The 17,831-nt window shown below is 34.4% G+C and overlaps 1 long non-coding RNA gene across 2 annotated transcripts; it reads left to right on the top strand.

Annotated features, from left to right (window-relative positions):
• Positions 1-1,159: 1,159 nt before the first annotated feature.
• LOC141626555 (uncharacterized) lies at positions 1,160-5,250 on the top strand. Of its 2 annotated transcripts, XR_012536143.1 has the most exons (3): positions 1,160-3,043; positions 3,769-3,903; positions 4,927-5,250. It is a non-coding gene; the product is annotated as an uncharacterized LOC141626555 (long non-coding RNA). The 2 variants fall into 2 exon arrangements; XR_012536144.1 differs by lacking the exon at positions 3,769-3,903.
• The last annotated feature ends 12,581 nt before the right edge of the window (positions 5,251-17,831 follow it).

The raw sequence follows: 17,831 nt of genomic DNA, 5'->3' as shown, positions 1-17,831 counted from the left end.
CAATTTCTGTTGACTTTGATCTGTTTATGATTTCTTTGTCAAAGTACAATGTTATATTTTCAAGAATCTGATTCCCTTTTGAACTTAAAAGTGAAACCTTTATCTTTATTTAGGCTTTTGCAAAAGAAAATTTGAGTGAATTACCTTTTTCTTTTGATTTTAACGCTGATCGGATGTTAGAACTCGTTATTGGAGACGTTTGATAACTTGTTCTACGCTTGTCGGCGAGAGATTTTTGTTTTAACTTTGTCTTTGACTTGGAAAGTTAGCGTTCTTGTGTGCACGACAAGAGCAATTTCGTTCCATGAATGAGGCTTATACTTTTGAAAACTTTCCATTAATGTTTTTGAAAGTATTTTGATTTTGATTTATACAAATAACTTGATTTTGACCTTATCTTGTTCTGTCGGAAAATTTTATTTGAAACTGCTGAAAGGATTTTAAGTCTCTCAAAAAGTAACCCTTTTAATATTTTAGTTACGAATTTCGAAGGTCCGGTTTTATTTTTTATATATAACCTTTATTTCTACCTTCAAATTTCGAGGACGAAACTTTTTAAAAGATGGGGTGATTGTAACACCCGCGAATTCCTCATTCTCACATTTAAAATTTATTTGACCGTTCGATTACTTTATTTTATATTTTTAAATTATTTAATTAAATTGATCTCCTTTTGAACATAAATTTTACAAAAGTTACATTTTCACAAGCTTGTTTATATAAAATAAATATTTTTGTCGGATAATATTAATAGCGACAATAATAAAGCTTCGTCTTAAATTATAGTAGGTTTAAAGCGAATTCCCGTCTAGCTTAAGACCGTCACATTTTCATATATGAAGCTAAATTTATTCGAACCAATCCGATTCCTACTACACATACTCACACTCACCTTACCCTTAACTTAATTATTATTATTATTATTATTATTATTATTATTATTATTATTATTATTATTATTATTATTATTATTATTATACCCGTACACCACCCCCGCACTTTCCCTTCCTACTTCCTTCTTCCTTTTCGAGCAACTCAGCAGTCAACAACAACAACAAAAAAAGAAGCAAACAGACATAAACTCCATTAATCATCCCATCTTCAAACTCAGATCCCGTCTCCGTTTCTCAACTATTTTCGCTAATCTTTACGCCCACTACTACAATCCCCTTCCAGTCCCGACGCTTTTTTGTCGACGCTTTTATAGGCGTCGACCCATTTTTTCACCCCATACCCATTTTAATAATATAATAATTGAATTTTACATAAAAAAACCGCTAGAACTCGTCTCCCTCGCTCTTGTTTTATTGCTAACCTAAAAATATTCATTTCTCGCGCTTCCCCCAAAAAAATAAAACCGCCCTTCCATTTCCATCCTAATTAATTAACTATTCAAAACCTAATTCATTCACCGCACTGTTCATCGTCTCTCAAAAATCGCACTCATCAATCGCGCCTCTCGTTAATCGCCTTGACATCTGATTGAAGGTTTTAATCGATGTGCCTCACTCCTATCGTTGTACGGACTACGGAGGTCTCCGCAACCTCAACAGCCGCAGTTTCATACACATTACCTCAATTTTATTAAGGGGGGTTATCCCTTCTTTCAACACACTTTCATTGAATTTATCACATGTTTTTTTAATTCTATTTTGTTCATTTTATGTTGTTCGTTGTTCGTGCTTGAATTCAGAACTATTTTAATTAGATCATTTTTTAAATTGAATGATTTTGATTTGGTTATAAGATTAATGGGTAGTAGGCTTCAGAAATTCATGCTGTTATTTGTAGTTTATGTTAGTATTACGGTTAGTGAGATTGAGACCGATTTCTCCTCCGTTTCGATCATTAGTTTACCTTTACTTAATATTCCGTTGACGATGAATAAAAAACAAATGATTTAGACGAAGTCATTAAAATAATGAGTAATGGAATAGAAGAGTTTACAAATTATTAAAATGGTTTCTAGCCCTATGTAAATCGTCATCAGCTAAAAAGGTCATTAATCAAAACCAAAAAAACGCTTGTGTTTAATTTATTGATTTCTATAGTTGTTTCATCGTCGCAAGTCTTTGTGTATTCGTGATATCATAGGAGTAATATATAGGGTTATCTTTTTCATATTAGTTCTTTTGTTCAATATTTTCTGAAGGTGTTTGACCAGCGATTAAATCGGTTACCATGTTAGCTAGTTAGAAGTACTTTCCTTGCGATGAAGGTCCTTCCTCCTTTCACATTCATTTATTCATGTTGTACACCACTTGTTTGCTCCGAAGATTGCGGCAACAAGTTGATGGGTGATTGTTAAATGTTAGTTTTTTAAAATTTTAGGGATTTATATCCGCTGTAAACTTCGTCAATCAAACTTTAGCTTTATCACTTTTCTTCTTTTGTAGACTATTTTCAATTTGAATCTTATGATATATGATGCTATAAAGTAGATTCAGTTTGTTTATTGTTTGAGTCTTAATTGAAGATGGCGGACATCAGTGTACAAGCAAATGAAGTAGGTTGCTGGTGGTCATCTCAATGCCTAATTTAAGAAGGTTTATGTTAGTTTGTTTTATAGGGAAGTGTACAACCAAATGGAGTGCTTTATTGTACATGTGCTTTTTATTGTGTTTAGTGTTGGTTCTCAGGTACGACTAACATAACTTGGTCTTGTTAGGAGACTTAGTAGTGATCCCCAATGTTTAGTTATATTGGCAATCCGTTGCTGAGTGCTAGCTGGTGGCAATGTAACGCAAGGGAAGTCATGAGGTAGGGGTGCAATTAGGCTTTCTTCAATTTTGACACCGCCATGAAGAGGAGGAGAACACAAGTGGTTTTACGATTTCGAGTTACCATTGTTGTCACATTTGTGGTGAAGACATTCCATGTCAGTAAAATTCTATTCACCTTTCATTGCAGTTTTCGTTTACTTTTTCCATTTATTGTTACAGTTGTGGTTGAGGATGGCGGAGATCAGTATAAAGTTCAGGTTATAGATCATAGCATTCTCGATGAATGTTGTTCGTGATGAGAAACAACCTGCTGAGATCTGGTATTTATTCTGTTACACTGACAATTCACATCCTTTAATTTTCAGTCTTTTTTATAATCCAGCTTATAATCCTAACTCCGTCACTCGGTTAGATGTTGCTTACCATTGCGCTCAATTGTAAGATGAGCACTCTTGCGAGTCTAGAGCTATGGTTTGCTTTTGTTTAGTGTTTTTCCTCTTTCTCTTCCCAATCTTATAAATATTATATCTAACGTTCCTGATGGTTATGTGAGAGTTTACAACTTCACCGTTTAATCCGTAATGTCGATCAACTAGATTGGGAGATGAGGTGTTTACCGGTGATGTCACTTAGCTCAGTGACAGTTAGTTTATTATTGCTAGGGAGGCCTCTGGTGGGGTTATAAAACAATTTTATTAGCTGCCAAGATGAGATTGAGGCAGATGACAATAAGCCTTGCATGGAAAAACTCATTGCTCATAAGTTCGTAGTATATTCTGTAGTTATTTGTTTATCATGTAGAACTTCTATCGGCGAAACCCAACTGACCATCATAATATGTGTTCAACCATATGTAATTGAGGCATATGATCTGGGATGAGATTGTGCCCAATAGTTAATTTCTCTGTTGCTTCTAAGGTGCCCCCTCCTTTCATCCTGTTACCGTACTTCGAATGATTATAAGATTTCTACCTGTGTTGGGACTATTGTTGTTAAATAACCTTATAATTTATTTGCATGATTCTTAATCTACCGTCTACTGCAGGACATAAGGTTGTATCTAATCCATGTGATGATGTATCCATAGACGTCACTCAATACTCCAAGGTGAGAGAAAAAATCCAAAATTTAGTCTGGAGTCAGCATGGACCGTGGAGCGTAATGGGACCTACTCTTTGAGGTAACAATCTTTCTTTTTGGTTGATTGCTTGATTTCACTTCCAATTATTTCGAGTCTGAACACCCCATGAAATTCTGAACCTGATTGAAACACTTACCGCACTCACATCAAGTAATTAAGTAATCACGAGCTGATGGTTTTTTGTGATTTGATGACTGCTTTTGAAGGAGACGATTAATCAACCAATTTCTAAAGAGGATAAAAGTAGTGAATTGTTCTATATTAGTGGTGGAATATGAAAGTACAGTGAATCAGGTGGATTAGTAACAAAGGGTAATTTGCTCAGTTTACATTTTTTTCATTGGAAAAGTGATTAGCTGCCAATGTGATTTAAAAAAGTAGATTGAAAATGATGTTTTTCCTGAATCTTAGTAATATTGCTTTCCTAATTTTACTCCAAATCAGTCATATGGAGTTATTTTAAATTGAGCAGGCTTAAGTTATTTCGAGGTCGAATCAAAGTATGCTTTTTAATTAAAATTAAGCTAATTCAGATCAAGTCAACCGATTCTTGAAGTGAAATGCTTAGACAGTTGGTTCAAGATATATTGTGTAATCTGGGTAAGTCATGTGAAAGCTCAGGAGAATGAACGGCTTTTGAGATGTAGTTACCTGCTTAGGTTGTGAACCGATTCTTGATGTAGTAAGATAGATGAATTCTGTAGATAGGGGTGTATCAGTTGATTGAGAATGCAGGTTGTATATAGTTTGCTTGTGTAACTGTGTTGGATGTGACTTTAAGGTTCTTTTTTAATTTCAGTTCTGCTAAATTTCGTTTACACTTCCATTTAATTGTGAATTAAAAACATCATTCAGAACTGAAGTGGCTTTTCTCTGTGTTAATAGGAATACGTTGGGGCTTGGAATGCATAACTAATTGGCTACATGAATTATTATTGTACTAACTAATTGTTGCTATTATGATTATTATTCTTGTTACTTAGTATTGTGTTTATTAATGATATTTAGTATTACCTGGTTATGCTTACCACTGTTATTATTGTTTTTTTTTCTGTACTTCAGCCTTTTACTCTGAACATGGTGTCATCTGGATGGATGAGGTGAAAGCGCTGAGAGACCAGCACTTATCTGATGATTGATGAGTATTTCAGCAGAATGATCAACAAATCAAGCAAATCAAAATGTACACTTGAACTTTATTAATGGAAATCAGATTGTCTTGGTTTAGTGATACTTCACTTGACATTTAGGAATGATGTACTCCGTATGAGGAGCTATGTATTTGTACCCTAAGTTTTTTCTGCCAGTAGTAAATTCTGTATTTGTAAACTTGATAAATTTGGGAATTTCCCTTTTTCATTATATGAGAGTTCCATATTATCAATATTTGTAGAGGTTGCATTGGTACTACTAGTAAAATTTAGTCGTTGATAGTGACGAAAGCATTAGTATGTAGCGGAAAAAATCAGAAGGATGGAAAAAGTGTCAAGAAGCTTCCAGTGACACTAAAAAGCGTCGCTACTTGAAATGGTCACTGACGCAATAAGGCGTCGGCAAGGCTGATGCCAAAAACTGTCAAAAACTCCTGACGGCCCAAAAAACCACGCTTCCTAAAGCGTCGAGAAATAAAATGCCGACGCTGTTAAGCATTGAAATTAGCCTAAAAAAGCGTCGAGAAAGTAAGGTATGTGTAGTAGTGGGCATTGGCTTCCCCTTTCCGTTCTTCATCTTTCTAGGTAAGAAAGGTCCGAGCTTTCCTCCAATTTCGTGACTGCCGTCCCTCCTTAGGGTTCGGGTTTCGCTAAGTCTCCTTGTTTTGCGTGTGTAGATGTAAAACTGGACAACCCAGAGCAGCTTGGTGACGGAATCGTGTTCATTGAAGGGCAAAAAGGTAACGGTGATAGGTTACTCGACAAATTGTCGAAATTTCCGTCTTTGATGTTGTTTTATGTGCTTTTGTTTGATAAAGTTTGCCCCTTTTTGTTTTTCTCTGTTGTGTGATGGTTTCCGTCTCAAATGGTGGTTGAAACGGGTTGGCTTTATACGGCTTCAGTGACCTGTTTTACATGACGGTTCTCGAGTATACTTAGGATGATTTAACAGGTTATTATTCGGGCTTAGTTGCGTCTTACTTTTGTTTCTTTCCTGTCCTAAATTCCGTCTGAAAATTGTGCTGAAATGGGACTGTTTTGACTCGGTTTAGGACTGGTTTAGGATTGATTGAACTCTGTTTTGGTACCAGTTTTGTGCAGCCTTCAGACTGTTTTGGGACAGTCGAAATGGAGGCCGTGTGGACTATTTCGGCCTCGGTTTTGAAGCCGTAACAGGCTGAGTTGGGCTCAGTTTTGGGACGGATAAAATGGTGCTTTATGGGACTCTTTCTAGGGCGTAAAAGTGACTGATGAGGGACTATTTTATGGCCTGTCTATGGGCTGGTGTGGTGGCCACTGTGGTGTAGATTATAGGTACCTTGAGTCGTAATGTCAACGTATTTGTCGCCTCGAAATGTTGGTTATGGGCACGGTTTTAAGTAGTCTTATGGGGCTGTTTTGGGTAGTCGGAATAAGGGATCGTATGGACTGTTTTTGGACAGGGTAGACGTCATTTTGGATTATGTTGAGTGTCGTGTGATTGTACACTAAGATCATCATTCCTTCTTTCCCTTTTATTAAGAGAAGCATAAGTATTGATACATTACTATCTAGAGAATGCCAATACCAGAACGCTAAGACCTTCTAAGTTAGTAATCTTATCATGTTTTTGGTTTGGTTAGCCCTCTTGTCTAGCGAGAAAGCTCATACCTTATAAGGTAACATAGTTGTGTGGGAAATTGGAATTTACAGCCTGTTAGTAATTACAAGTGATATGATATATGCTGAGAACAAATAAAATGAAAAAAAACCAATTATAGAATGGACATTAGGAAGGATCGGCTAAAAAGAAGATAGGAATAAAGATAATCCACTTTCTATCTGATTTCTATAGCATCATTGAGTTAGACCCGATATTATCTGTTGAGAAACATAATTGTGTGTAAGATATTGATTTTCCGTCTCATGCTTTATGTAACTTAATTCGTTAAATATCGTTTATCTATATATTTTTCTCACATTAATTATAAATGTGGAATTTATTATTTATTCAAGTCAAAATTTGATGAAATGTCTTACTTGCCTATAATATGAATTTTTAATCCGTTCATTCTCATTTATTTATCGTGTCTCAGATATGAGTGAATTATTCTACTTATTTAATTAAATTGAGTCATTTATGATTGGATGCTTGTTTTGCTTATTATAAATGGTTCATTTCCGTTTGTTTACATTTCTTATTCAATTGGCAAATATTGAGGAAATGGGTTACTTATTCATATTCATGATTATGATTTGGCATGAAATGTCTCGCTCGGATTATCATCGGTTCATTACATGTAGTAGTCTCTTTCCGAGTTGATTCGTATCGCTTGGTTGAGTCGTATTCTATTGATAATGGCTTTATGCTTCACCTTTTTGCTTGACTTGTCTTTATGCCTCTTTCGGACTGTCCTGCCGATCGTGGGTTTAGCTCATATCTTCCGCCTCTTTCGGACTGTCCTGCCGATTGTGGGTTCTCGATTTTCGATCTGTCTTCGAGTCTTGGATGCGGACCGTTCTGCCGCATGTCGAATCGGGAACCGCATCTTGTCCCGAGAGTCTGGCCAGATTTAGACTAGGACTGAGTCTTGGGAGTACCATTGTCGTCCTACCAGGGGAATTATATATCTATATATGAGTAGTAAAGGTCTTGCTTGGTTATAGATATTGGTATTTGTCTTTCAAGGCAAAAGTTATGCCTTGTGTTGTTTGTCTTGGTCCTATCGGATACTAGGGGTGAGCTATAAGTCCTCTAGTTGCGATATGATCGTCGGGATTGATGTTCCCATCCGTTCTTATGGTGAGATGCAAGCCATAAGTATGAATGTGACATTAGTAGCCACGTCCCATACAATGTTTGCTAAGCGGTTTTCCAAATAATGGCTACAGTTTCTATTCTTGTAATTTGCATTGATCCCTTACTTAATTGTTTCACATGATTTGGATTCTAATCTCATATCTATGTTGGATTTCCTTGAGATGCGTGTTTTGGTATAAATGACCGTATTCTTGTTTTTCATATTATTTAATTATCTCACATGATTAGTTGAACCTTTATTATGCTAATGTTGATCCATCTTGTTCCATCTCATTTGTTTGTCATGTTTACATATAAACGTGATATTCTTATCTTTTGTATGTATCTTATATGACTTACCTGTTTTAGTTCCTTGTTATGTTTGTTTTGACATTTTGTGGCTGGGAGAACCTTGAGTTACTAGTTGGTGCATTCATGGGGTGAAGACAAGTGTGAGCTAGCAGTGAAGACATGTGTGAGCTAGCGAGCACTTTGGCCTTATAGTCGGTTTATTAGGATTGTTTAGACTTACCTTTTATTGTATTGTCATTTGAGGGATATATTTTCCCTCACCTTGACTATTACGTTTGTATAATTTAATCTTTATTTCCGCAATCTTTAATTGTGTTTTGGATTTTAACGAACTCGCGCTTTAAATTTTAAAAGTTTTAAAAATTTCCTATGGGTGTCACACACACACACACACACACACACACACACACACACACACACACACACATATATATATATATGTATATATATATATAATAATAAGGGTTATTTAATATAAATACTCTCAACTATTAGTGTCCTTCTCAAATTACTACAACCTTTAAATTAACTAGCATTACACTTAACTACTACACCCATTGTCATTGAGTAGAACGGAAGGAAGGGCTACCTATTTAGCAGGTTACCCTTCTTATAACCCTTGTTTTTTCTTACTCCGAACTATGTAAATTCCATCTTCTCATTTGCTCTACTTCTCAAATACACCATTAAAGGCTTTTCAAATCTGGAGGTACTCACCATTAAAAAAAGCTTTTGCAAGGTTTGGAGCTTCGCCATTGATGATTAAACCCGCTACCAATTTTCGGCGTTGATTTCGATTACAAATTTTCATAATGCTACATATACCAAAGTCAGAAAAAGCGTCGGAATTCACTCAATCTCTTCCTCCTCTCATTTACTCTCTACCTCCTAAAAACGTCATTAAGGCTCTTCTCCCAAATTATTAAAGTGAACTTTTCCAATTATTTTGGCTCTCCTCTTTTAAATAAAAATGGCAGATCTAGAGATCTAAAGCACAACAGTAAAAGAGAAGAGGAGAATGAAGACAAGGTTGCAGAAGATGAAGATACAATGCCCAAATTACTCTAACGTCAAATGGCACAAGATTTGAAAAGCAAACAATATATAAATCAGTAACACCAATTAAGGGAGGATCATTCATTCATATCGCATAGTGCATAGTGTCCGTATTTTATTGTGAGTTGCTAGTGAGTGAATTCCCTAGTGATGATTTTTATTGGGTTATCTAAGAATTAGGGGAAAATTTTGATTTAATTTTTACGTTTTTTTTGTGTACAGATTTTATAAAGGTTGGGATTAATGGAAAGAGGGGTAGTACTGTAGTAGTACAGTCAAGTTCATTTATGGAAAAGATGATTAGAAGTAAAATGGAGGAGATATAAATTAAGGTTGAAGTTGATAAGATGAAAATAGAGGATGGTTGGACAGACGACTGGGGGGAGAGAGAGAGAGAGAGAGAGAGAGAGAGAGAGAGAGAGAGAGAGAGAGAGAGAGAGAGAGAGAGAGAGAGAGAGAGAGAGAGAAATTGCAGGGGTAGAGGGAAAGGAGATGATGAGTGGGACAGGATTAACCTGTTGTTCCAGGTTAAAAAAACCAATTCTATTAGAAGATGATAAGTGGAATAGATGAGTATAATACGAGTTAAAATGTATTTTGGAGTAATTTGAGAAGGATGCTAATAGTTTGGAGTATTTCTATTAAATAACCCTAATAATAATAAAAAGATAAATATTTAATAGTATATTTATGTTAATTTAGGTTGTTTGATTCATCTAGGAATTAGATTAATACCGGAAAATGCAATTTATGTGAATTATTTTCCTATATAAAAATTCACATGAATTCAGAAAACTCGTTTGGTTGCGGATGTATGAATTGAATTCCACAGGAATTGCCAATTGTTTTGGTAAAAATTTATCGAGTTGTTAATTTAATTAGTGAGTGATAATAATCGATCTATGGCCAACGGCGGTATGAGTGCAACGAATTCAACGAACGAATGAACGACGAAATAAAAGATTGGCACGCGGAGTTTTGGGGACGCGGAAAACCCGATGTTGGAACAACCGCGGAGGGAGTGGGAATCCCACCAATTTGGCACTATAATCGAGACGAAATTATGCAAGTAAGGAAATATAAGGACTAATTTGCTATGGAATATTACTAAATGATCGATGGAATTGTGAGTGTATGAGTGTTAGTGTGTCGAATGAGATGATTTTCTCTGCCTCTGCTTGGCTTATATAGCCTCTACCTTGCTAAGGTTGGACTTTACAACTTCTTCCTGCCTCTACTGCTGGATTCCTGTGTCTGTTCCTGTAAAATAGGGGATAGTTGCTTGACAATAGGGTATTGTTATTTGACTTTTCCATCCCCTTTTGCGTGAGAAAACAAACACAAGTGTGTTTGTTAGTTGCTTTAATCCAATGGTCCTTAGTCCACCACGTCATTGATCCCTCTCAATTGCTTTCCACCAATAGATGCTTGCCACGTCACTAATGATAAAAAGGTGTAATTTTTATCCCCAACACCAACTACCTAGGGGGGTAGGTAATCAAACTCCTCTATCATGTAGGCATTCAAAACTCCTATAAAAGTTAAATGCCTATATTTTGCCAAAAAATGGCAACCAAACACTCTCTCTTTTTTACAATTCATGGAATTTTAATTTTCTCATGAATTAGATAGGCAACCAAACAAGGCCTTAGTTAGAATTCTATCTAGCAACTAAAAAAGCAAAGTTTGACTCAAATTCATCATATTATAAACAAACTGATAAGAGCTACCTCCAATGCTATATATACATATAATTAAATTCAACGCTCTTCATTCACCATTCAACTTTCTATGTATTGTTAACACCTTTTTAATTTTAATTGTTTATCATTTCCCTTTTAAATGTTTCTTATTAGTTTAGCCGTTATACTCCTATTACCCTAATGTATGTATTGTTTTGTTATGTACTTTGTAATTTTATTCCCAGATCAAACATGGCATAGTGTATATTGAGTACTAAGATACTACCCGACTCAAAAAGAAGGATGCATTTGTTTTATTTCTCGGTTTCGTCATTTTCACTTGCTTCTTATATAATGTCGAGGAATAAGAATTTTTGCCGAGTTTGTAGATTTTATTGTTAAGTCGAATGTGTATGTATTACCTTTACATTGAACCATGTTTCTTGATTTGTTGCCAGCAATAGCAGTGGTGTGAACCTCAAACTCCAGTCTACGATTTTTTGATTGAGCGAATTTGCTCCTTGCATTTTGTAATTAGAAATGCTACATAGTTTACATAGTTTAATGTATACGAGACAGACAAAAAAAAGGTTACTTGCTTGTATGGGGTCATTGGGATAAGATGGTTTTCTCGTTGTAGAAACTAGAAAACAAGTCTATATGGATTATTTATTTTCATATACTCCGTATTAAAGTAAGAGAGTAAGACGTAAACACCAAGCTTAACTTGATCATCGTCTTCGAATTCATACTCACGCAAGTTTTGTCTTATAACGTTTATAATAATGTATTTAATAGCGTAACTGTTACATATCTTACAAATTTATCGGGTGAATGCCTATGTTACCATGTGATGTTCTTACTACGGAGTATCTTATTACTCCCTCTGTCTTAATCATTAATTATTTATTTACCTTTTTTTATTTTTTATTCTCTATAAAGGGTATTTTAATCAAAATTAAATCATTAATAATTTGTTTCCCTTTTTCATTTTTTATAAGGGTTTTTGATCAAAATTAAATAAATGATTGAGACGGAGATAGTAGAAAAAAGGACTATCACATGTTTAAAGTGTATTGAGATGAATATTCAATGTAAATTTAACCATTTTTATATATAGAGGGAGAGAGGACAACATATCAATTTTACTTCATTTACAATCTTTATATTGTCATATTCGTACATAATTGTAGAAAAAGAAAGAATGTTTATCACAAATTGACAATTAACTTCTGCAAGAATTTTATCAACAATATAATAGGTTATATAATTTTGAACATAAGAGAATTCTATCTACACAACTACACAATATTTATTTGAGTAGAATACAAGGTCTATTTGTATATGTAAACACTTTTTATATTATGACCCACGATAGATTCCCCATTACTCAATATTGGTTTGTTATTATATTATTACTACTCCACTCTCATTCATTTGTTTGCCTTTGATTTGTTATTATATTGTTACTACTCCTGTTCCATTCATTTGTTTGCCTTTCATTAAAATACTTCTCACAAAGAATAAAAAAGATAAATAAATGATTGAAACAATTGTTTGCCTTTGATTAAAATACTTATCACAAAAAATAAAAAAGACAAACAAATGATTGAGACAATTGTTTGCCTTTGATTAAAATACTCCTCACAGTGAATAAAAAAGACAAACAAATGATTGAGACAAAAGGCGTATATATTTAAGCAAAAAAAAAAACAATTTTCTAATATTTACACAATGTCTATGATACCAATTTAGATCCTCTCCATTACTTTTGTAATACCCGCCCTTTTAGGGACCCTTTGACCGTCGTTGACCGACCTTGGGAGCGGAGGTAGTCTTAAGAAAGTATGCCAAAAACCGGTTTGAGCTGCGTGTTAAGGGTGGTACTCGATAGAGTAGAGGCTACTCGATCGAGTAGCTATGGTACTCGATCGAGTAGGGGGCCACTCGATCGAGTAGGTTGGGTACTCGATCGAGTACCGGGTTTTCAGCGAGGGTTTTATATCGCGTTTTGTCAAATCCGCAAATCACTTCCGCCACTTTCCTCCTATCCTTCAGTCGCCCCTTTCCCTTCCCTTCACCTCAAAACCTCCATGGATGTCTTTTGGAAGATTCTTGTGCCTAGGAGAGCGCCTCTTGAGTCGGGTAGCGGTCTTTTGCTGAGTTTCCCCCTAATAGGTATGTCACAATCATCATCCGTGCCTTTGTCTCTATGGCTAGGGTTTGCTTGTTAGTAATAGATGTTTGTATGATGGTAATAGGCTTTGCTTGGTCGCTGGATATGTTATCTATCAGCGTGGATTGGTTGCGGTTGCTTAAAGGTAGGTTCGCCTACTCAGTTTCTGTTGACGGTCTAGTGTGTCGGTCGTTGTGGTAGTGTTGTGCTTGTTTGATATAGTATTTGTGTGTGTTGTGATTGTGGTTGTGATGGCTGTTGATGGTTCTCGAGATGCGTTCTCGGCTGAGTGGGGTCACTTGCGGGAGTGGCTTCACGCCCTAGTTTCGCCCTTCGTGGAACCCGCCACGGAAGGGGATGTGCACATTAATGGGACAGGGTTATCACTCAGTATGATGAGCGGGGCTTAGGTGGGAACGGCTGCGGTCCCCCACTGGCAGGGCTGGTCCAGTGGACAGTCAGTGACAGAGTTGATTGGATTGTGGTGATTGCGGTTGGAGTTGGTAGTGTTGTTTGTATTGTTGATTGTAGTTGTCATTGTCTTATCTTGTCTCAGTACTGACCTTGTGTGGTTGTTTGTTTGTTATGTGTCTGCCGTGATCCCTTATGGTGAGCAGTCGGTCTTAGCAGGTGTTGATGTTGTTGATAGCTGAGGTCCGGGCAGGGATGAGTCTTCACGAGATATGATGGTCATAGCGAGTAGTCTTTGAGTTGTACCTTTATATTGTATTTTGGTTTGAATCACTTGTAATATAACTTAATAGTTCTTTTATTGGCGTTTGATAATTACTTTCCTCGGGCAACCGAGATGGTAACGCCCTTATATGCTAAGGAAGGCCTAGTTAAGGCTCCTCTGAATATGGGGGTGTTACAACTTTCTCTTCATGTACTCTCTAACACACTCTTATTCTAATATATTTTCTCTCTCCACTCATTAAAACATTACTTTGATAAAATAATTACAACCACTAGATCGTCCTAAGATTTAATCCGGACAGTTCGAAAGTAATGGAGGTCCATTTCTTTTCAAGTAATGGAGAGAATCTGGACCGGATACATACAAGAGGTTGAATATAATATCATTACAGTTTTGATATGAATCATATATGTAAAAAAATCTGTACTGATCACGATCCTAGGTGTCCGACGCCAAACATTACAGTATGCAAAATGGTCTATACTCTACTCAAAAGAGTAATGAACACTATATAGTTCTTTGGAGAGTAACAATTCTTACACAGATTGACCAAATTATAGGTAGATATTCGTTATAAAATGCTTTCAAAGCAACAATTTCAAGATAAATATCAGAAATTATATTTTAATATTACCCAACCATTAATCTAGTTATTTTAAAAAATCATTCATAAATACTTGACTTTTTACCTCTATCAAAATTAAAACCCATTCATTTGACCCGAGTAGCTGACCTTGCGTAAATAATACAGTAATAATCATCATCGAGTTAAAAACTTTCACTCCCCCTGTAAAAGTTATTCATTTCTATTTTCGCCGTTGTAAATTTATTTTTCCTATAACTGCCATTGTAAAAGTGGATTAATATGTTTATTGCCCTTTTATAATTTGTTTTACTTGCTATAGCAGGTTACTATTACCTCAATTTTTTCTCCAACAATCTTTTTTTTCCGAACTTAGGGATTCGTTTATAGTAAACAGAATATCAAACAATTTTTTGTTTCTCAAATGTTCTAGGTCAAGTCATTTATCTAATCAAACGTCGGAAAATTTAAAGATTTCGAAACTTTTTTTTTTTAAGAAAATCTTCATAACATAAAGTTTTAGCAAACAATCCCTGCATAACATAAAGATTTATTTACGAAAATCTTCAACATCATTTAACCGACACATGAATTGAAACACCACGTGAATTTTAAATTTTACGGAAATTCCATCTTCTCACGTTGAACCAAACAATTTGATCCCTTCTTTTTTATCACTAGTAAGAAAGATATATTTTATATAAAAATTTAGCCTACAAATTATTTAAGAGTTTTGATATATACAACCTATTGGGTTGTATTTAAGCATTTAAGATCTTCCATATTTGGTATTAAGTTAGGAATTCAAGACTAAATTATACACAATCCAATGCAATTAATGCATATATTAAAAATTTCTTTCCATATTTAGTTCCTTAAATACAACCCATTAGGTTATAAACATGCAAACGTTTCGGTTTTAGTTAACTATGCAGAGAAAAAATTTTACTTTTAGGTAAACCATTATATTATGAAGATTTTCGTAAAAAAAAAATCGAAACCTTGCATTTTCATGACCTTTGGGAAATTGAATGACTTGATGAATATTTGAGGAAATAAAAAAGCAAATAATATGGTTTGATTTTGGTTTAATAAATGAATCTTAATTATCTAATAAAAAGTTCGTGAAAAATAAAATTGAATTTATTGAGGAAAAAATGAAGTAATAACCAAGTGCTCTGAGTACAGTGGAGCGCGGGTCACCCTCAAAGCATGCAATGGCATGAATTGCGAGGTCCCGGGTTCGACTCACTGCATGAGCAGTATGCGGTTATTGCATGGGGACCTTCGGGGTCTGTTAAAAGAGAGTGTCGCCGGCTTACCGTGGTGTTGCATATCTCTCGGGGTTTGGTCTCTTAAAGGTGTATTGCCCTAGGCTGCTAATGAGAGATGTTCCTCGTTACCAAAAAAAAAAATGAAGTAATACTCCCTCCATTCAACTCCACTTTGCAAGTTTCTCTTTTGCACACTATTTACAAGCGGACATCCAACTTCAATTTTCTCTCGATACATAAGCGGAAATATATTCATGTGGGACCTTATTTGATTCTTCTTTAAGAGTACATTAAAAATATCTAACTTTTATAATTTTTGCAAATACGTAGCTAAAGATATTTATCGCGTAAAAGCTGTGTTGGCAAACGTGATAAAGCAAACTTGCAAAGTGGAGTTGAATGAAGGGAGTAGTAACCTACTATAGCAGGTAAAGCAAGCCACAAATTGACAATAAACATATTATTTCACTTTTACAATGACAATAACTGAAAAAATAAATTTACATTGGCGAAAATAGAAATAAACAAGTTTGACGGTGGGAGTTTGGTGGCGAAAATAGAAATTAAAAAAAAATATCTACCTAGTATAAAAGCTAGGTTTTTTAAAACTCTCTTATTGGTCCCTTAATTTCAGAAGAGAAAAATAGTTTTCTACTTAGTGGTGGGGCTACACAGTTTTAGGAGCATTTATTTCTTCAATTTTTCTGTTTCTTTTATTTTGCTAAGTAACAATGAAACTTAAATGTGGAAACAATTTTATTAATTGAAAGCCTTAGCAATTTATTTTACGCATATAAAAATATAAATAAAAAACTGGAAAAATGAATACTTAAAAAGAAAATAAGTTAAATAAAGAAAAAGCAAATAAAAAACACTAAACTAATAATTAGAAAAAACTGGACTATAATTAAAATCGGAATCTAAATTAAAAATATAAAATAAAATGTTAATCAAGTTGCCTTATTTACATGAAGTAGGTCCAAACTTCAAGTTTAGCCTCTATCACCTAAAATGTCGTTCTTATTTTAAAAAAAAAAATCTTTGGAAAAGAAAAAAATCTGTAAAATATTGTTAGAGAATAATGTAAATTAAAATTAAAATATATATAATTTTTTTTTTTGGAAAATCAATGCTTAAAAAAAAATTAAAAGTAAAAAATGTATTAGAACAAACAAAAAAAATCTGAAAGCTTTCGTAAGAAATTATTGAGATGAGATTTTTATAAAATTTAAAAATTATGAAGTTTCAAAATAAATGCAAGGGAATATAAAAAACCCAAATATAAGTTACGGATCATATTTAAATGAAGTTCTTTTGATTATGCTCTTCAATTAATTTCAATAGTGACTTCATATCCATTAAATTTGCATGTAATAGGTACTAATGAAACGTTATTTCGATATAAAATTGTAGATGAGGGGGTTAGACGAGGGATTACAAATTACAAATAAGATTAATAGGATAGGATGCAGAGGAAGAGGGAGGCTAAATGTACAAATTAAATGAGAATGGGGTGAGATGAGGAAATAGAGGCAGGCCGAGAATATGTGGGAGAGTAGTAGAGTAATGACGGCTGAGTTAATGTGTTGAGAAGGAGATGTAGAGAACTAGAGATGGATTTATTAGGTTAATGACATAACAACCTACTTATTCATTCACCTAGCGCACGCTTCTACTTCGTCTAATTTATTATTATTATTATTATTATTATTATTATTATTATTATTATTATTATTATTATTATTATTATTATTATTATTATTATTATTATTATTATTATTATTATTATTATTATTATTATTATTATGTAGTACCGTCTTAAATTAGACTTGATAAAATCAATCCAACTCGAAAAGGCCAACCCGAGATCTGAAATTGACCTCATCTACAATACTCAAATCTGGCCCGAAACCCAACCCGACCCGATCCTACTTTAACATAGGTCATAACTGACCCCACCCGATTCAAAACTACCCAACCTGAAAATGATCAAACAAAACCTAACTCTAATTTACCTAAATAGACTTGAAATGACTTATACGAAATCACATTTCATACGGAGTATTACTTATGTTAAAATAAATAATAAATCATAAATGGGTAATTCAAAATTGTACATTTTTTCCCCTAATCATTGACCCGAAAATCGGCCGACCCGAAATAACCTTACCCGCTTAATGCGACTAAAATACTTGAAAGAAACCCAAAATGACCCGACCCGACTGACCCCTTTTGCAGCTATACATACCGCCATACC

The sequence above is a fragment of the Silene latifolia genome, chromosome Y (genome assembly GCF_048544455.1).
Source record: "Silene latifolia isolate original U9 population chromosome Y, ASM4854445v1, whole genome shotgun sequence".
NCBI classification, from domain to species: Eukaryota; Viridiplantae; Streptophyta; class Magnoliopsida; order Caryophyllales; family Caryophyllaceae; genus Silene; species Silene latifolia.
This window is presented reverse-complemented; position numbering and strand designations above follow the sequence as displayed.